Below are 22699 nucleotides of genomic sequence, written 5' to 3' on the forward strand. Positions count from 1 at the left end.
TTTGTCCCTCCTCCCTCAAGGGGTCCTTGTTGGAAAGTAATCAAGAATAAAGAAATTTTGTACTTTTATCTGTCCCACACCATGGCTGTGCAGTCTAAGGCGTCATTTTTCGGGCTCTGAATACGGGATGCATGCTGGTTCGAGTCTCCTGGGGATGGGGAGGCGTAACAACTTTTCTCCTGAGATTTCAGCCTGTGGATGGGACCGGTGACCACCCACCATAGTGAGGACATTTCGGGAGCTACGAATGAGTAGCGGAATCTGGTCATGAAAACCTACAACAACAACTGGAGGTTCATCGTGCTGACCACACATCACCCTGTAACCGGTTGGATGATCTCCCACCTCGGTAGATGGTAGTGAGGCTGGCAGTCGGTATTCCCTGCCCCTCATGGGCTGTTGCACCATGGGTTATGGTTATGTACTTTCATGTTGTATGACAGAGAGTCTGAAGGAAAAAAGTTTCCCTAGTCTGCCATCTGCAGAGAGTTTTATTCAGGAGAAGGAACATGACATGAGCAGAAAGAGGCACCGTTACATTATTTTTCAACATAATCCCCAACGACATTCAGACACATGTCATACCGCTTCACAAGTTTCAAGGAACCCTGTTCGTAAAAATGTGTGTCCCTTTTTACAGATGAAGTTGAAGTTCAGTGGCAACGCCATGAACAGTCAAATGCCTGTTCCCTTGAATCAGCTCGTGAATATGCCTGATGTTGCCCTCCAGTGGCTGTGAACAGCCGCATGGCTCTCGCATCATCCATGACCTCCTAGCCATCTCGAAATTGCTGACACTATCGCTGCACCATTTGCTTTGACATTACGTGAGGCCCATACACTTCCACCAACCGGTAGTGTATTTCCGTACCAGAAGTCCCACGTGCCCATTCGTAGAGGAGAACAACTTGCACTTCATCCTTTGTCCACACACCTCTGTTCTCCATGCTGGCCAGGCACACACTTCTCAACGCTTCCTGTCTTCAACACAGCAGTATGCTGGTGCCCTCTACAAGAAAAAGGTCATACATCAGACAACAAAAGAAGGATGATGCCCATATAAGCACAACATACAACCAAACCTTAAATCATTTCTCTTGTAGTTTACGATTATTACAAGCATAAGAACACAGTTTTTCATTGTGACGTTTCAGGAGAACACACGCTCCCTTCATAAGACATTTATTTTTAGTTTGATTGTCAAACTACAATGCAAGCAATGCGTACATGCAAAAAAAACAAAAAAACAACCTAAATCACCATGCTTTCTGGGAATACACGTACGGAGACTTTTCTTCCAACTATCCCTTGTATCATTTTTCTTGCACTTCTGACTGATCATCACGTTGAAGATGAATGTTCCTTGGATACGTAACAAGAAGCAGCCATGCCATCACCTGGATACGAATCTGAACATGGTCCTTTCAGTGTCAAGAACATTACTAATAATAACAACAACCCATGGCTCTACAGCCCGTAAGGTCCTTGGCTTATTTCCTGACTGCCAGTCTCCCACATCCTACCTACAGGTGTGGAGATCTTCAACCAGTAATGGGGTGACGTGGGGTCAGCACGTCAAACCCTCAGCCTTTGTAGGAGATATCTGTGACTGGGTTACGCTACTCACTCGTAGCTCCCCAGTTTCCTCACAATGGTGGATTGCCACCGGTCCTATACACAGGCTGAAAACCCAGAGACTGAACCCAGGCAGACTCGAACGCATGACATCCTGCAGTCAGAGCCCAAAGCGCAGCACCTTACACCGCACGGCCATCCATGCAGGAGGACTGGCAAGAACATTAACCAATTCTTCAATGCGTTCAGCCACCAAAACACCTAGAATATACAGTGTGTGGACATAGGCCTTCATAGGTGGCCTAACTCCCTCCACCCCCCAAAAGACAAGAAAAATAACTTTCTAATTATGGAACTTGTATACCGACTCTGTGTCGTTGATATGACCAATCCCTGAACATATTGTGTCACTCTTTGCCTTTCCTCTTACATCAGTCATTTTGAGGAAAAGCAACTCATATTTACTATTCAAACAAACTTACCATTTTGGTGTTGTGTGTTGAACCCTAGTATCACACAGTGGCGTCTCCTGACCCTGAACGTAAGGCGTTGGCAAAGAAGGAATGTTAACCCCTTCCTCTCTCATTTCTGTGAACAAATATTACAAATTTTCTCCGAACATTTTTGGTGTAAATTTAGAAATATTTAGAAAAACATTAAATTACATAAATTAAGTAAATACTTCATTTAAAATATTAATATATTTGAAGGGTAAGGAGAAGCAAGGACTGCCAAAGAACAGTTTAAACGAGAAAATTAATGTTCAATACTTTTGTCATACAATTAATTTTTAAAGCAAGAGTTTCAATGATCTTAACGTATGTGGACATTTCTAATTCCAGTGGGGGAGAAATTCTAGTAACTTGGGATATTGTGTGTGTTATATATTTAACAACCCACTTCGGCTAAAAGTTTGCAACCAGAGGGGTTGCTGGAACTCCCATCACCACCTACAAAAACACCCTGGACATATGAATGACCCGTTCATCACAAAACCGCTAAAATACACGTTCACATTCCCAGTTTTTCCCTTACCCTCACTTATCCTTCCAAAAAGTACATTTTGAAAAATCAACTGCTCATTTCTTACAGTTACTTGCTCTATTCTTCTTTCTTTAGAGTGAAATGTGCTGATCACCGCCATAAAATTTGGATTTATCCCCTTCTCGCAGCTTATAAAGTAATTCTTTCTCGATGGAGATAAGACAAACTTTGGAGAATGAGAGAAAAACGTAGGCAGTGATTTAAGACCACAAAAGAACATCTTAAGCTCTTTGTTACATTCTACCGGTTGTCGCAGCACCAAGTTGACATGATCATAACAATGCTAAAAAAAGCTCTCGGATACTTTTCCAAAACTTTGTTTCGAAGGCCATTCAAATGGCCTTCATTACCGAAGATCCATCGTATGTCTGGGCAATTAATTTATCCCCACAATTATATTTATCCATCATTTCAGTCATGACTAAAAAGAGCTCCTGCAGTTTTATCAGCACTCATGTCATGAATTCCAAGAAATCTTTGAATGATTTTTTTTCTGTGAGGCCAAAAAAAATGTAACACGATTGACACCTGAGATTTATTGCTAATGTCTGATGTTTCATCGACCATAATAGTCACAAAGTCTGTGTTTTGAATTTCATTGTAGAGTTCATTTCTCAGAACATCCGAAACTGAATTTATTAGAGCATTTTGGATGCCTGCCGAAGTACCGCGAAAATCTGTAGAATGTAATAAATGTTCTTTTAATGAGGGATCAAACTCGGCACTTGCAATAAGGAATTCCATGTAATTGCCCTTATTTAGAGCTGCTGCATTTTCCTCATGGCCTCGGAATGGCAGTTCTTGCTTTGCTAAATAGCAGACGGCGTTAATCAACCTCTTTAATATTTCCCTGTTCTTTTTTACTTTTTCATTGTGTAGCTCTATTTCAACTTTTCGTTGAGTATCCAAAAGAACGTCAATTCTAGTAGGGGTGGCAACAAAACTACTAAATTTAAAGATACTAGATAGATGCAATTCAGACTCACTGGGTTTTTTTCGCTGCAGTATTGAGATGATTCGAATCCGCATACCCTCGATAATTCCAAACACTTTTTTTAGTCGAGAATAATAAACATGTCCAACAGTAAAATTTATTCACCACATCACACCCGCAAAGTCAGTCTAAAATTTCATGGAGTTCTTTTCGGAAATGTCTCTCAAAACCTTTTCCAGCTCCACTTTTTGTTTTAACACATGTTGACATCGTGAGATTCGGACATGGTCGACCATTGTCAATCACTTGTTTCTTCTCCGAATACGAAAGCGAAGAGAAGGAATTATTTAAATACTTTTGCACAACACTTTCACTATTCTCCATCTTAAAATAATCACATCACTTCACACCACACGTTTAAAAAATAATGCACAACAATCACGAGCAAAACAACGCAGGGTGAATGAAAAGCCAAATCGTTGGGAACAAATACAACGCCTTAAGAAGCTAACCATGGATGTGGGTAGCAGGGTGCGCATGCGCGGTCATCCTATGTTTTGGCAGTGGTAAGACATTGGATTTCCTCGCCAACGTCCTGCCCATCCCGGACCGATCTGCCTGTCTGACAACCACTGCCTGCTGTGCCGCGTTCGAAAACTACCGGGTGCTCGAAACTAACAATTAAAGAAAAACGCCAAACATCATAATTTATAAAAGTACAGATACTTTCTTCTTTATTTCATTTTCCTTTGGGCTTTGACAGACAACTTGCACACCCAGAGAAATCACCAGTGGTATCACATAGTTAGTATGTTCTGTAGACTATAGTTAGTGATGGACATGTTTTTTCAATGCATAACTGGGCGTGTAGGGTGTGACCTGGTAAGGCATCCAAAAGTCAAACTCACTTCCTCCTAGTACACTCTGGTGACAGCTTCTTGCAGCCCAACGAGGCTCTGGTATCTGGACCTACAGCCTGTGTTTGTCCTTGTGTGCTCTCAATGTCCCTTTTCAGCCTGAGATTTTGATAGGTAAGGAGATTTTTCCTCGGAGACAGTATAGTTTTGTTATTATTAAGTAATGAAAGAATGAATCAGTTTTAAAAATTGAGTAAGGAACTTTTTAACAGAGATATTTTATTTTCTTGTTACGGGTCTGTCCTCAATTTTGTTTTAATATTGCGCAATGGGCAAAAATAGCATATGTGCTGATGTGCCCATGCTATAAAAATCAATCATTCCATGCATATGTTAGGAACTTGCTTGGCCATTCCTTACTTTATCATGGCACAGGATGCCATTTTTCGTTAAATATCTTGCCCAACTCTCAAAATACTAAACCTGCTCAACAGAAACATCAATAGGGAAGCAAACTCCTCATCTAGTCATTTTGGTGTAACAGCAATAACATAATTGTACAAGAGAGCGAACATGAAGTTACAGAACACACTGAGAACTGACATTCCAGGGTCTCCAGGTCTCAGGAATGTACAGTTTAAAATGCGAGCGCGACAAGAAGTATACAGGACAGTGCAAAAGACCCATTAACCATTCAGGATGCGCACTTATTTCGCTTATGCGAGCAGTCGCGTTTGTATTTTTTTACAACATATGTAAATGGCTACTTTCAGAAGCTTAATTTAATTTGTGCTGCTTGACTATGTTTTATTTATATATATATATTTAATTAGTTTTAATTTATTTTTATTGGGTAAGATTATTTTATAATTTTATACTGGTGACTAGATTGTTTTCAAAAATACGATAGAACTGAAGTTATTCATTAGATTATTTTACGAGGTGTATTTGTAAAGTAAGTACTGTTTGCAAATATTGCTGCTATAGCGATGCAGTCGTGACCGTGAGAGTTCTCGCTGACGTCCTTCATCCGTTAGTTAGCCACAGGCACGCGTGGGAGCAGGTCATGCTTTTTCTTCATAGGTTTATGAAGGTTTGAAATGTTCAAGAAAATCAATCGGCCCGCCGACTGGGAAGTCCGTTCTGTGATTTGTTTTCTCAATGCAAGAGTGGTTGAATTCTTGCCTAGAGGACAGACCACCAACAAAGATGCCTGCTGTGACACATTAATCCGGCTGCGTCGTGCAATTCAAAACAAAGACTCGGAATGCTTAGCGAAGGCATTGTGTTGCTTCACGACAATGCTCATCCGCATACGGCCCAATAAACTCAAAATTTTATCACGTCATTCGGCTGGGAACAATTTGTTCATCCACCAACAGCCCTGACTTGGCACCTAGTGACTACCATCTCTTTCTTCATCTGAAGAAGAAGTTTCTTGCTGGTCAGCATTTCGACGAGGATGACGATGTCGAAGCAGCAGTACATAGATGGCTTTCGTCACAGGCGGGAACATTCTATGATGATGGGATACAAAAACTAGTGCCACGCTATGACAAATGCTTGAACAATGGTGGAAACTACGTAGAAAAGTAGTTTAAGGTCTGTAGAATGCAATGCAAATAAAAAAGGTATGAAACTATTTTACTGTATTTTTACACCCTTTCTGTACTTACTTTCCGAATAAGCCTCGTAATTATTTGCTTGAACTTACATGAAAACAAAATGTAAACAAATAAAAATGAATGCAAAATTACACAAACAATGAAATTATAAAAGTAGAAATGGTTCAAATATAATATGTCAATTGATGGCTGAATTCCCTAGGTTACCATCACTTTAAGCATTTTTTTTTGTTTCTGGTCTTGCTGCTAACAAATAAATCAAGTACACTTGTCACATTTCATCGATTTTTTTCCCACAGATCCAATATGTTCCTCTTTTTTTCAGAGGTCCGTCTCGTTCCACTTCAATATTATGAATAGGTTGGCGATAGCGAGATAAAAAAAATGCCTTGGGGAAGTTTTGAAATTCAAATTCATTGCCAGAATCTTTTGGAACATTCTTCTTCTCTGAGGAGATTTGCCAATCTCATTGAATATTAGAACTCTAGCATTTATACTTGCCAAATTCGTACGTACATAGAAAAGGGCCAAAGGCCAGCATTGTCGTGCACCAAATAGTTTTTATATTCTTACCAATTCTGTATCAACACATTGTTGAAATTGTAAACTTCCATCTTCTAAATTTTCACCATCATTTTCAATCTCATTCTCATCAGAATGGTCATTATGCTCAATATTTTCTACACTTGGGTCACTGTCACTTTCATTGAAATCACTAATTACACCTACACTGTCCTCGCTTGAAGATATATCTCTATTTAACTTGTATTTAATCTATGTGACATAAAGAATAAAAGAAAATCACTCACATTTAGTACGAATAGCAAAAATTAAATACTACACGAGAAGGCACATGCTGTAAAAAGTACAACATTCACTGACCCTCATTTTCGAAACCTTCCCAGTCAACAAGGTAATGTTACCACAACGTTGTGGCAACGTTAGCCCCTAACATACCTAACGTTGTTACAACGTTGAATGTATGTTGATACAACGTTGTGAAAACGTTGTGTCAACGTTTAAGGGTCATTTTTTTCAACGTTGGTTGACAACGTTGTCACAACATATTGTAGCAACGTTAGGTATGTCAGGGGTTAACATTACCTTGCTGCCTGTGTAATTTATGAATATAACAATGCATATTTAAAATATGGTTATTTCGCATGGTAAGCTATTAGCAATCTTGCCAAGCCCTTTTTGTATATAATACATATGCGTAACAGGAAAAACTCATGTTTGTAACGTCACAGTTTCTCTCTACATATTATAAAAACTTTTCCTGCTCCACCAAAATAGACAATTGTTAGTCTGGAGATTGTGATGAATTAACTAATCTCTAACTACACCTGGTAATCAGTTTCTTTTTGCAGTACTTAGCTCCTGATTATATAGTCTGGAATAAAAATATTTATCATGGGAGTTTCACTTGTATTCAACACATTTCATTTTCTGATCTTCCTTACAACTTCAATATTCACACATCTTTCGAAGGATAATAAAACACATTTTTTCACTAATTACAATCGAAAGTATCCTTATTTGTGTTACTAAAAGTTATGTTTGTTTTGCATTTGAGTCGCACTGCCATCTAGTGTACGCTGTAGGAAATATAAGGTTTGGTGGTCAGTGCACACACAAATTCAGATTAAACAAAACACTCCGATCTGACGCTTGTGGCGCTAATGGTGGTGATCATCCAAACTAAAGCGTATTCAGTGGAATGTTTTTTGCAACGTTGATGCAACGTTATCACAACGTTGTTCCCCTACATACAACATTCTTCATAAATGCAACAAGCATACAACGTTGTGGCAACGTTATTACAACGTTGTTCCCCTACATACAACATTCATCATAAATACAACATTCATACAACGTTGTGGCAACGTTAGTGTGTTGACTGGGATTATTTGCCACTGACAAACTGTTCGGGGAGTTGTTTGGACTAATGGAAGTGGTTGAGAAGAGTCAAATAAACATGGCTAAACATGTTACAGAAACTAGGAATGGCCACAAAAGCTGGATAGCAGATATTCGGATTTCAAATTATCTGATATCCATTTTGAAATGCAATGGATAATCCATATATCTGGAAAATTTGGATATCTGCATAATCTGAATATCCAGATAGAACAGATTTGATGAAGGATTTGTAGAAAATCCTTACAGCAAAATACGCAAATGACAAACAAAGGAATATGTGGATAGCCCTGAAAATATACTGTTCAAAAAAAGTTTTGCATATTGCAAGTTTTTCAATTCTGCATCACTGGCGCCACAAATCTCCATACCTTTGAAGCACACACATCAACCGAAGGCCAATTCAACACTCAAAAGAGCAGGTACATGTCTGTGGCCGGGTTTTGAAGCATGTTTCACGTTTTAACCTCGTGATTCACCCACCGATTGTCTCGAGGTTCGTGAGAAGGGGGAGGATAAAGCACTGGGCGTCTCAAGGAAGGTTGTAATGGTTGTCATGGCGTGAGTTTACATTTTAGAAATGCCACGAAACACACTTTCGGCAGTGGATAGAATCAGAATAGTGACTCTACTACAGGAAGGTATGAATCAACTGGACGTAGCAAATTGGGTAGGCTGTAATCAAAGTGATGTTTCTAGAGTGTGGAAGAAATTCCAGGAAATCTATTCAATAGCAGATAGGCCCAGAGAAGGAAGACCACTCAAAAACAACAGCTGCACAAGACAGGCATATCCGTATTTCTGCGCGCAGACGGATTTGAGCTCCTTGAGGCCTCAGGGATCATGGTGTCCACCCAAACAGTGCAAAACCGACTGCACGATATAGGGATTGATGCCCGTTGACCTTTGAAAGTTCCCCGACTCACTGCACGACATAGGGCACTATGCGTAAGATGGGCTAGACAACATGAAAACTGGACCCAGGAACATTGTTCACAAACACTGTTTACACATGAAGTACGGGTTAGTCTGCACCCCGATGACAACACTATACGTGTCTGGAGAGCAAATGAGCAGTGTTTTAATTAATCGTTCATGGTGGAACGCTTCCAGCAACAGGGTGGTTCGGCACTGTTCTGGGCAGGAATCATGTTGGGTCGTCGGACGCCATTAGTTCACATACAGGGTACTATGGATGCACAGACATACGAAGACAGTGTTCTTCGACCCGTCGTTAGGATTCACGTTGGTGGACGATAATGCCCGTCCTCACCGTGTCCGTTCAATGGACATTTTCCTTCGAAGACATGCAATCCGTCGGATGGACTGGCCAGCAGTCTCCCTCGATATGAATTGTATGGAACATGCCTGGCACCTTCTGAAACGTGCCATTGCAACCGCCCTCACCCACCACAAACCCTACGTGAACTGATACACGCTGCCATTCAGGAACGGGACAATCTTCCACAAGATGCATTGGATAACCTGGTTTTCAGCATGCCCCGTCGTGTTCGAGAATGTCTACGTGTTCGTGGAGGCCGCACACGTTACTGAAGGTTTACTCACCTTGGTAATTGGTGATCTTTTGGTTGCATCTTACTTTGGTTAGGAAAACCACTTTGTTTCTTTGGTTATATCATTCAGAATTTTCTTTAACTATCTTTTGTGTTTTTACTTTCATTGCCCTAGTCAGAGGTATCGACATGTGTGGCTTCGGGGATGCAGAAATTATTTTTTTTATATGCAAAACTGTTTTTGACCAGTATAGATAAACAATAAAACTGTCCAGATGATGCACACATTCGGATATCCGAACATTTTGGATAATCTGGGTAATTCAGATATGCATATAATCTGGACAATTTGGATATCTGGATAATCCATATATCCATCAGAATATTTGATATCCAGATTTGGCCATTCCTAAGAGTAACCCATCACCTATTACTACCAGATTATTTCCTTTCTAACACATGCCATATTGTTAAAGAAAGTGTGCACATATTCAAAATCCAAATAACCTCAATAATAACTTATTTGGGAACCTTTATTCCACTTAGTTCAATACAATCAACTAGAATACGCCAGTACCTGCCAACACTGGACGACTGCAGCAACATGTTTCTGCTGACACAGCAGCAAGGAGTGACATTGGAGTTGCTGCTTTGTCTCAGTCTTTTGACCAGCCTTGATAATGACTTCGAGATCAAGCCGAAAGCTTGGACAGATTGTCAATGTTTTTATCATAACGTTCACTTGTTTTATGAATACCTGATGATCCTTTAAAGTCAGTAGTGTTGATGGACCACCCTTCAGACATGGAGCAAGACTTTGTTGTGCCAAAAAAATGGAGAGCTTCAAACAGAACCTTGCACATCTTCAATACTGTCAGAACATTGTACTTTTAGTATGTTACTTATATGCTGTTATAGTAACAATTTGTGAAAAGTATGGAATTGCTTCCAGACATTAAAGTTTTGTTATATTTTTGAACCTATGTGTTTTTTGTGTGTTGTGTAAGGTAATATAGTAATGGTACCATATTCGCATAAAAATTAGGGCAATGATAGTTAATAATTTTGAATAATTTAATTCTTTGTTTTGTGTAATACAGCGTGTCCAGATATTATTCATCCCATAAATGTTGTCCATAAAAACTTCCTATGCAAGTGGAGTGGAGGTCTTTAGTATTAATATAAAGAACATCTCAAATAATTTCTTCCATGTACTTGGCAACACTTTGTAACATCATGCATTGCGGGAAAACAGTACAATGGCGACAGTGCAGTAAAAGGCAGTGTGTGTGTTGTGATTGTGGGAAACAAAATCTCCTGTAACTGTTCACTATCGGTACATACATCAAAATAATACAAGATTTCTTTATGTGTGGAGTTGTACAGCAAGAAAGTTACGGGCTTGGTGAAATTGAAGTCCAAGATCGAGGAGGCTGTGGCGTATGATCCGCAACGGGTTGAGTGAATTCATCAATAGACTTGATATTGTGAAACCACTCAAGGTGCCCATTTGGAGGTTTATTAATAATGAGAACTATGTTCACTAAAATTGTTTGAGTCAGTGAATGTAATGCCATGTCTGTTGTTTCTGAGAAACTTGATACGGTAAAGGTATTTGGATCTGTTATCGGATGAATTAATTTATTTTCTTGCCTCAAATATTGCAATTAACTTACAGTAATGAGACTTTTACAGCTTCAGGAATTATTTGTACTAATCAAGTTTTATCTATGGCCTAACCCCCCCCCCTCTTACAAATATTTCTGGCAACACCCGTGTTGGTAAGGGATGACACCCCCCCTCCCGTAATAAAATTCTGGTATTACGGCCACAAATACCTTACTTATTATATGGAAATTGTAGTAAAAACTTGCAAAATTGTCAAGACAATGTTTATTGTTCATTTCCAAAGTTATACTATACACTACTAGGTATTCACTGCTCTTGTCTGATATAGGTCCAACTGAGCCTGGATACAGGTTAAAAGACTGACTTCAGTATTGCCTTTTTTTAAGGATGCCATCGAGAACTGTCTATAGGGAAAGATTTGTAACAGTTTAAAATGGGATGTGCTTCCAACGGGTATGAAATCCGGGACTCCTTGATTTCAAGATGATCATGTTATCATTACATACATGATAAGAGACTGAATTCAATATTGCTTTGTATGCCACCACCGGGAACTAGCTGAACTAAAGTTAATTCACTCCCTTCTGGAAAGATTTGTAAGTTACATGTTAAAATACTGTTTATAATATAATAATAATAAAAGAAAGTGAATATTCCTTTATTTTCAATGCCACCATCGGGAACCTGCTGAACTAGAGATAATTTACTTTTTGCATGGAAGATAAGATACACATTCAAAAACTGAATTCATTATTGCTTTCTTTTTATGCAACCATTGGGAACCAGCTGATTGAGCTAGTTCCTGCAGGAAAGACTGATGCAATACATGTTAAATGATTGAATTCAATTATTTTCTGAATTCTATACTGCTCCTTTTATGCCATCATGCCCCACCTGAACTTGATGTCACCCTGCCCCCTGTTGTTACATTGCTGAAGTGCCACCATGTAACTATAAGGCTGGCCCCCAAGGCTCGAGTTAACATTTCCACACCTTCCTTGCATGAATGTCTGCAGGATTTTTTTCCAGGGAGGGGAAAGAAAGATATTTTTCGTCAGGAGGCAAATGAGGCATATCTGGTGCTATCTGGAACCGGCCAAACAGCATATAATTTACTCTATGCTGGTAAAGATTGTTAAGATACAGTATAAGATATACATATAAAGTATTTATTGGTTGTGGACATAATCCATACACCAGTTAACAATTCATAATATATAAAATAATAGATTCAATCATGGACGTCCGCAGGATTTTTTCCAGGGAGGGGCAAGGAAGGTATATTTTTCCAGGGGGGGCCAACATGGCATATTTTCCCCAATAATAGTGTTCATCCCTCAAAAAACATTGCCTAAATTTGAATTTATCACGTTCGTGCAATAATTAACACACATTATTGTGGCTGAAATTAAATTATATGTGTGAAATATGTAATTTTTGGCTGACTTTCGTTTTCCAGGGGGGGGGCACGGCCCCCCTTCCGGACGCCCATGAATTCAATATTATATTATTTTTACGCCACCATCGGCAACCGGCTGAACTAGATATAAATTGCTCCCTATGAGGAAATTTTGGTTAAGATACTGAAATCAAATTGCTGTTTATTAAGTTTAACCCATCATCGGAAACCTTCTGTACGGAAGATAATTTACACCTTCTGAGCAGTGGTAGCGCCAGGATTATTCATCTGGGGGTGTGATGTTGAAAATAAAGAAAGCATGAAATATGCATGCATGTTTACAAGTAAGCCTTTGGGGGCCTTCAGCCATTGGCATAGGACAGGGTTCCTATATACGTCAGCCCGAACCTGTGGCCGAGTGGTTAGCACATCGCGCTGCAACGCCAAGGGTCCCGGGTTCGAATCCCGGTCGGGCTTGGTTGTTTGTGAATGTCCATTCATCAATTTCATCACTCATCCCCATCTTCGCAAATTAGCCAAGAGGCACAAAACGCGAAGTAAAATAAACTAAATCAAATCAAAATCAAATCCTATATACGTATGTGAAAAATGTAGGTACTCAGGGGTACAGATACGAATACAATAGATACAGGTAAAGTTGAAGTTCCTTAGCACCGTGCCATAAAGGCACATTTAATGTATGTGGGAGGTGAATTGATCAGCACCATACTGCCGCCACCTATACCACCCCCCGGTACCATTTGATTTGAGGCTGGGTGAGCCCTAGAGCCACTTTTTGCGGGGACAAAGCCAGAAAAATTTCGACCCTAGATCATCGAGACCGGGTTTCCCGCGTGACAGTCACACCAGAATCAAATCAGGCTAGAATTTCACGAGATATACAGTGGTGTAGTTTCTTCAACCTATCTTTAATCAGGAAAAAGTTACAGCTGCATGATTGTAACAAATATACCATTTTCCAGGTGTGAGAAAACAGTGCCATATACAGTATATATCACATCACCCCCTTCCCATTTAAAAATTTTGAGTTGAAAACAATATGGCGGACGTCCGCTTTCAACACACCAATGTGGTTCCCCCTAAGCCTAACCTGTTTCTATCATGTCCAATTGTTCCCAGCCTAACTCCTTTACTTTTCATGGTGGCTGTTATGGAACTTTTGAATCACCCTCTAGGCACACATATAACATATTTTATAAAAGAAGAGAAGAAAGTATATATATGTGTGTGTGTGGTTGTGTAAAGATAGGTAGGTAGAGGGGGACAAGATTTGTAGATCCGGCACTGAGTGACGTAAAAAATAAGAAAATGTTAACACTAAATTGTGTACGTATTCAAAGTTTCTTTAATACATATATATATATATCTAACATATTATTTACGTAATCAATTCATCCGCCTCCTAACAAATCCAACAGCAAAAATCAGTGGCGGCGATTGAGTTCCAAAACTAAGGGGGGGACAACTGCCCCCCAAATCGCCGGCACTGGTGAAAATGATATAAATCTCTCAAATGTTAGTGCTCCTTTTCATCCAAGCAACTGTTCATGCATTCAAGACCAAACTGCTTAGCAGTAACAGTCTGAAGTACATAGTTGGTCTTACTTCTCTCTCTGGTAATTTACAATGCATTACACAAAATTATGATATTCTTCACTTTGCTTGCAAGAACATTTTTAGATCCAAAATATTTCAAACTGAAAACAATATTAATTTAATAGGGCGCCACATTCTCTCGCCCCCACTCACGACCGGATCAAGGAAGTGTGGGGCGTTACCTCCACACCCCCTATACGCCTTCATGGCGTGGTGCTATGCACAGGGGAGCACTTTACCTTTTTTTTACCACATTCTCTCTTTTATAATGTTTTTAATTAGATTGTTCGCCACCCACTAGCTATGGCTCTGAACTTTTACGAATTTGCGAAAAAAGAATTAGGAAATGTATTTTTATTTGCATAAAATTTGAAACCTATGATGGCAATTGCCTCTCTGTGCCCCCCCCCCCCCCTGTAGGTGCTCTTGGCCGTCTGGAAGAAAAATAAAGAAATACATGAAAACTAATTCCATCTTGAGTGCTACTCTTAAATTCTGCAAGCCTTACTTTTTTTTTTACTTTAATGTTTGCCCCCCTTGCCCCCCATAGAATTGATTTTCGACCAAGGCTAGGGGGAGGTATGCCTCCTGCCCCCTGTGGTTTCGCCACTGGCTATCTTCCGACTGCCCCAGATGCTGCGATGTCAGGATAAAACGCGAAGTTCACGGCAACTTTGTTAAATCCCCTTCTGCCGCACTCTCCCCACAACGAACTGTATACATTTCTTCGCGAACTTTGAGCTCCTCGACAAAGGCTGGAATGGTACTTGACTAAACATGTTACATGGAGCATATAGAACGTACTAACAGGTAAACTACCCGTCAGGATACAACTCGCGTTGAGCACAACCTGATGATATCTTGAAAGCACCTGAAAGTTTTATTTCAGTGAGACTTCGAGAAAAGAGGAACAACAAGTAGGCGGACTATAAAACCGTTTAACAACAATGCCGGAAAAAGAAGAAGAAGAAGAAAGAACTCTCTGAGCTGTAGGCAGTGATGTGCCGTAGACTATAAGTGTACGTCTACATGCGTTGTCTACACGTAATCTACGCGTAGATTACATTGGGTTATAGTTTTCATAGACTACGTAGACAATCTAAAGTGCATTAAAATTAATGTTCAAGGGTGTCATGAAAGGAAAGTGACATTTTCAACTATATTGGTTCCTAACGAAATAAAAATATTCCTATTTACAACAAATTTCTCTTCTCTTCTATTACACTGGGGAACAGTGAAATTGCGGCACAGTGTTTGAGAGCTAATTTAGGGCTATTTCATGCTGCTGAATAATGATATAATAATATATTTCCTGAATTGGCTTTAATTTATGAAATAAATGCAACTAAACCAAAATGGCGGAAACATAAGACATACATACTATAAATGAACTTCCAACAATAATTTAATATTTCTTTTTGTGATTACAATCATTATTATAAAAGTAAATGTATATAGGACTATGATCATAATAATTAAGAAAATGTGTACACAATGAAGTAACAAACTATGTGAAACGTTTTCTATACGATTCCCTGCTGTATTGCTTTTTAGGACAATCCCTCTGTAAGCTCCAACAGTAGTCTGCCATCATGTGGCGATCCCACCGTCCCTGGTACTTTCTTCCATTATCCTTATATCCGGATGGAACCTTTCTCCCCGTTCTTCACTAAAATCACCAAGGTTCTCAGGGAATCTGTCAATGTTGGTATGTAGAAAATGTATCTTTACACTCATATTAGCTCCCAATTTCTCAAAATTTTTCAACATATTTACAACTATATCGCGGTAGTTTTTTACTTTACCGATTCCCCAAAAAGTTTTTGACGATGGATACAAAGCTCAGCCAGGCCTCAGATTCAATGTAAGACATATAAGTTGTAAAATTGGCATCATTTATAAGTGTACGAATTTGTAGTCCGTCAAAGATTCCTGCCTTCAATTTTTCAATACTCAGTCCTGGAAAAGTGTGGCATATATATTTGAAACATCACCACTTGTATCTAAGGCCTTGACAAACTGTTTTATCAACCAAAGTTTAATATGCAGCCCCTATCTATCAGCGGTTCATGAATGATATTAGCTTTTCCCACTGTAACATTTTCCCTTGGGGGCCAAACTTTTATCGTCCAATGCTTTTCTCTAGCATGACTATCCCACAAACATAGGAGATATATTGCCTAGCAATGCTTCATAAGTTGCCTAGCAACAATTTACAAATAAATAAATAAGTTTCTTAATGGGAATTTCAACCCATTATCAAATTTTGATATTACCGAGAAAAGCGTGGAGTAATTTTACCTCCTACATTTTCCATGGTGTGTTCATTTTTATAAGTGGAGTCAATTCAACTGAACCAATCATACAATTGGCAATCACAGCTGTTTTGTGTGCTGAAACTGTTATTAAACTTTATGCCACAAAATAAAATCCTTCTTTTTTTGTTCCCCAGTGTTATCAACTATGGAAGAAGATAAATAGTATGCGAAAAACAACAACAGATGGCAGTCGTGAGGCAAAAGTGGTCTTTTCCCCATAAAACACTAGAATATTTCACTAGGTTTCTTCCTAGGTGAGAAATTGTTCGAATTTGGAAGAAAGAGTATGAAAATTTCGCACATCAGCAACTGGTATGCAGTGTAATTTTCTTCTAATTCCACGGCGCCCTTTGCTAAGTTATCACCTTTCGCCATGTTGTTTACACAGATTACGTAATCTAAGTGTATAAATTAGTTTACATGTAGAATGTAGACTATCGTTGTTTACGCGCAGACCCACATCACTGGCTGTAGGCAAATATCGAAAAACACAAACAAGCCACTTAAAACAAAAGAAGAAACAATTCTAAACGACTATACTGGTCAAAGAAAAGACGACGGCCTCTAATTTTTATAGAGACAGTACTGGAAAATACATGCAGCTTCTCTTTCAATGTTTGGCTGTTGTATACAATAACAGCGGTCTCGCTACGATACCTAACATTCGGGCGTTCAATGCAACTACGACATATGACACTGTAAAAGTTAATGTTTTCAACATAGGTTTTGAATAGGGGGTGCGGAAGAAAATTAGGAGGTGCGCAAGCACCCCTTTCGCGCTCCCCTGCTGCCGAGAGAGATTGGTAAGATACATGTTAAAAGGTTAAATTCAAAATTGCTTTCTTGCGCCACCATCGGGAACCGACTGAACTAGAGATAATTTACACCCTGCAGGGGAAAAAGATTGATAAGGTATATATTAAAAGGTTAAATTCAATATTGCTTTCTTGCGCCACCATCGGGAACCGGTTGAGCTAGAGATAATTTACATCCTGCAGGGAAAGATTGATTGGTAAGGTACATGTTAAAAGGTTAAATTCAATATTGATTTCTTGCGCCACCATCGGGAACCGGCTGAACTAGAGATAATTTACTCCCTCTCCCATTGTGCAGTAGCCTTGTAATCAAGGAGTCCCGGGTTCGAAGGCACATAGTGGTTCGGAATCGGATTCCACTTCAAACTGTAGGTTCAGTTCAAATTAACCGTACTGTGCATGAAGTGTGGGGCGTTACCCCCACACCCCCTATACGCCTTCATGGCGTGGTGCTATGCACAGGGGAACACTTTACTTTTTTTACTTTACTGTGCATGAAGTGGACTTAAAACACCAACTCAATCAATCAACTCCCTGCGGAGAGCAAAGAGCTAATTCTATTTTCTAATATACAGTATATAAAAATGGATATGTGTGTGTATATATGTATGTTTGTTCCGGGCATAACTCTCCAACGCCTGGAGCGATTTCAACCAAACTTGGTACACATATCACTTGCAATCTGGAAATAAATACCGTGGGGGTGGGAAGGGGGTGATATGTGACCCCTAGGGGTGGGGGTGGGAAGGGGGTGATATGTAAAAATAATTGAAAACGACCGATATTAGTGTTGAATTCATAGTTTTCGGGGTCGCTAAGATGAATAGTGACATTCCCAATGCCGTTCAACTCCACGTTCATCACCTATTGGCATGGGGGGTGAAAGGTGGTGAAAATTAAAATGTCAAAAATGACCTAGGTTAGTGTCGCTTCCATAGTTTTCGTAGTGGCTAAGCTAATTGGTGACATTCACGATGTCATTTACCTGTAAATAAAATTAGTTGCATTGACACCTCTAGGAGTGGGGGTGGGAAAGGGTGACAATCGAAAACGACCGATATTAGTGTGGAATCCATAGTTTTCGGGGTCGCTAAGATGAATAGTGATACTCCCAATGCCATTCAACTCTAAGACACCCCTGGTACCCCTAAGGGTGGGGGTGGAAAGAGGGTGACATGTAAAACGACAGATATTAGTGTGGAATCCATAGTTTTCAGGGTCGCTAAGATGAATAGTGACACTCCCAATGCCGTTCAACTCCCAAGTTCATTTTACACTATAGTTAGAATTCATTATTCTCCTGTCTAATACGTAGAAGATTGGAATAAATAAATACCCGGACAATCAGCTAATAGGTTTATATTACACTGTTAAAAAGACGACGATCTCCTTGTTAATCGTTAGTTGCTGTTGTATTAATGGGTAATATAGCTGTAATGACGTGAGTAAATGAGTGTAGTGAAGTGACGTGAGTGAATGACGAAGGCACGGATTGTGTATATAATTAAATTGTGTATATAATTAAATTTGCTGTTAATAAAACCCTTTACACAAATAACAAGAATAGCGAAGCCATTGTACATTTAATTGTACATGAAATTACGAACATTCATCAGAAGCAAGTTAAATCATCGGGCCCGACCCTGTGGCCGAGTGGTTAGCACATCGCGCTGCGACGCCAAGGGTCCCGGGTTCAAATCCCGGTCGGGCTTGGTTGTTTGTGAATGTCCATTCATCAATTTCATCATTTCATCACTCATCCCCATCTTCGCAAATTAGCCAAGAGGCACAAAACGCGAAGTAAAATAAACTAAATCAATCAATCAATCAATTAAATCATCGGATTTAATATTGCGTTTTAAAAAATATTTGCGTCACCATCGGGAATTGCTGAATTACAGATAAGTTACTCCTCATGGGGAAATATTGACAAGATGCATGTTAATGTAGACTAAATTGATTTTTTTCTTTTGTGAATTGTACCTAGTCTTACCATAAATACTGTCACAAAGTTTTCAGTAAATTGACACAAAATGCTGAGAGATATTTTAATATCCTAATAACATTACTGAAATGGATGCATGACAAATCAAAATCACAAATCATTGTTTAAAATGACCACGCTTAGCACGCACGCATTCCATAAGTCTTTGTCGACGCCAAGGGTCCCGGGTTCGAATCCTGGTCGGGCTTGGTTGTTTGTGAATGTCCATTCATCAATTTCATCATTTCATCAATCATCCCCATCTTCGCAAATTAGCCACGAGGCACAAAACGCGAAGTAAAATAAACTAAATCAAATCAAATCAAATCATAAGTCTTTGTGGCCACGCATCAATTGAATTACGCAACACATCGACTGGGAAATGAGCAACTGCCTTCAGAAGAGATCGACCGCTTTAAACTTTCAATATTGGGATGTCTCTTCTTACAAGCCATCTCCTGAAGCTTGGACCAACCCGAAGTGGAAATGAAGTCTGGAACATTTGCTATGAGGGCACGCTCCATTTCTGTGAAAAAGGGGTAAAAACATCAGCCGAAGTGTACCAGCAAACAGTGCTTGAGAGACTAGTCAAGAATCTCAACAACACTCTCTTCCATGGTCAGAACTGGAGCTTCCAGCAGGATTCAGCCCCAGCACATAAGGCCCGAACAACACAGCAGTGGCTGGAGGCAAATGTACCAGACTTAATTTCCACTTCGGATTGGCCTTCTGCAAGTCCGGACCTATACTCTTTGGGCTACAAATTGTGGTCCAAACTTCAGGAGATGGCTTGCAAGAAGAGACATCCCAATATTGAAAGTTTAAAGCGGTCTCTTTTGAAGGCAGTTGCTCAGCTGAACTTCGCCCATGAATAAAGAAATTCTAAGAAAGAAATTCTAATTTTCCCTTTGGGAAAAGATTAGTAAAATAAATGTTAATCAATTGAATGCAATATATATGCTAATCGACAACCAGTTGAACGTGAGATTATTACTCCCTACGGCAGTGCTCTCGAAGTGATGGGGATGGGATGATATTCCCTGTAAGTAGCAAAATGTATTCAAAGCATCCCTCCATTCTCACAGCCGGACTGCCATGTTAAACTCCCACCCTCGGCTAGCTCCAAGGTTCGAACTGATGTTGACAGTTCCGCCCCTAACAATTTTCCCACTGAAGTTAATATTGCTTGTTGTTTCACGCCATCATTGGGAACCATTTTAACTAGAGATCGTCTACTCTCTTCGGAGATAGATTGGCAAAAACAAGTTAAAAGATGAAATTCAATATTGCTTAAAAAAAAATAAAGCACCTTCGAAATCCGGCGGAACTATAGATGATATACTAAAAAATGTCGACAAATGCTGTTTTTTTCTCAACTTTCTGTCAAAAACAATGAATGTACATTTTACCGTGAATTTTCTTGCAATTGATCATCCCATTAGTCAGACCTTTGCACATTCATCGATATCGTACTGTGTGTGGATGAGTGATAAGATTTTTCGAAATTATATAATCTGTTAAAACTCTTTTAGCGATAATTACTGTTATCTGGTTCCCTTCATAAGGTAGATAAGATCACTGTTCGAGAAATGCCTGAAATCTTTATTAATCTGCCCACCAGACAAATTCCATTGTGTCATGTGAAGGACCTAATGCTCGTGCATTCAAGCAGTGTAACGGGGTAAATATATGAAATCCACGTTTACAAGTTCCTTGACATCCGTGTAAGAAAAAATAATTAGTGTGCAACGGTTTTGTATTTTCATCGTTTATATGTGGCAAAATGACATCAATTTCTCTACAAGGGTTTGATGTGAAAAATCGCTATGCTGTTTGATGGTAAGTTTCATAGTTCATCATGTCAGTGGTACAAGAAATGTAATGGTATTAATTAACAGACTAAAATCAAGTTATTTATGTACTGGGCAACATTTATTCAGAATTTGGATAATGAACAATAAGAGATGTGAATGTGGCTGGGAAACTGCAGACGCGCAACTTATAATACGGGAATGCCCAAAATATAATAGTAAAATAATTATATTAAATAAAACTTTGTATAATTTAAAGGTTCAGCTTCCAATAAATTGGACAAGTTTTGTTGTCAACCCGGATGTTCGGATGTTTAAGAAAGTGTAACATACAATTGTAAAGGGAAATGTTTTTCTTTGTGAAGCCAATGTCTGTGAAATGAGGGGGGGGGGGGAAGACGGATATTTGTAACGTAAAGCAATTATGTATGTTTTATATACATATTATAATGGACAAAAAAGGCTAAAAAGCCGTTAGCTCCAAAATAATATAATAATAATAATATGTCTCCCAGTACAAAAATACGTAGACGCAACTTGACTTTCACTTTTTGCATTTACTTTCTTTTACATCCTATGCTTACAATGGTATATTTTGAACTGGTTGATGTAAGTGAAGGCGTTATCACAGGTATAATCTGCTGTGATTGTAGTTGTAATACTTTGATCTCGCATTTGATATCTGTAAAGCAGAGAGTACATTTCTATGGTTTTGATTATTTAAATGTACAAAGAAATAAAATATGTGTTGTTCTAACAACGGAACTGCGTGTAATGTGTATCTTACAAAACTAACGGAATTTCCCATGTGCCAAAAAATATCTCTTCAAATATCGCTTGCATTAATAATTTGATATCTATCGCTTCAGTATACTTTTTTAAAAAGTCAAATGGACGGAAAACACGGAAAAAAATAATACAAACTAAAAATGGATTCGAATCTTAGGGCTTTAACAATGACGTAGTGGTAGCATCGTCGCTTTGTAATCAAGGGATCCCGGGTTTGATACACGGTGGAGGCACACAGCGTTTACGAACTCACTATAAACTGTAGGTCCAGTCCCGATTAGCCCTTCTTTGCATAAAGTGAACTTCAAAACAAACTCAAACGGATTATAATCCTTTCCGCTTTTCGAAAATCCCGAGTATGTTATGGTAGTAATGTTGGGGTTCGTAGATGACGCAGCGGTAGCGTCTTGTAATGAAGGGGTCCCGCGGTGGAGGCACATGGTGCTTCGGGCCCCACTTTAAACTGTAGGTCGGGTCCCAATTCGCTGTCTGTGCATAAAGTGGACTGATAACAAAACAAGTATATATTAATTTTTATGTAATTTTTATAATGTGCCACTAAGATGCTCAACATTCGTCAGATACATCAACATTTTTTTTCTCTGTAGGTTATTTTACGTTGCCTTTTTATCTATTACGTTTATCGCGACGATGAGGATGAATGATAAACTGTTAAAATGGATTATGGGACAAACACAAATCCATATCTTAACGAGGGTTCGAACCTGGCACTTCTGGCTTCGTATATCAACCTTCTAAACAATACGTTGTAATAAATCGAAATCCAAAAACTGAATGTGCCAAGCATTCCGGTCGTCATGCAACTGGAAGAATGTTACGCCATTGTCACCGCCGGATATAAATGCAA

General features: G+C 39.1%; 2 protein-coding genes across 2 annotated transcripts in view; both read left to right on the forward strand.

The window, feature by feature from the left end:
• LOC146004659 (transmembrane protein 42) overlaps positions 1–11675 on the forward strand; it is a 165732-nt gene extending 154057 nt beyond the window's left edge. Inside the window, exon 4 of the mRNA XM_083143572.1 lies at positions 10016–11675. The gene's annotated coding sequence lies outside the window, so the exon portion shown is untranslated. The remainder of the gene's footprint in view (positions 1–10015) is intronic.
• Positions 11676–20951: 9276 nt separating this feature from the next.
• Positions 20952–22699, forward strand: part of MYPT-75D (Myosin phosphatase targeting subunit 75D) — a 58356-nt gene continuing 56608 nt past the window's right edge. The window contains exon 1 of the mRNA XM_083143566.1: positions 20952–21070. The gene's annotated coding sequence lies outside the window, so the exon portion shown is untranslated. The remainder of the gene's footprint in view (positions 21071–22699) is intronic.

The sequence above is a fragment of the Lepisma saccharinum genome, chromosome 22 (genome assembly GCF_977018435.1).
Source record: "Lepisma saccharinum chromosome 22, izLepSacc3.1, whole genome shotgun sequence".
NCBI lineage: Eukaryota > Metazoa > Arthropoda > Insecta > Zygentoma > Lepismatidae > Lepisma > Lepisma saccharinum.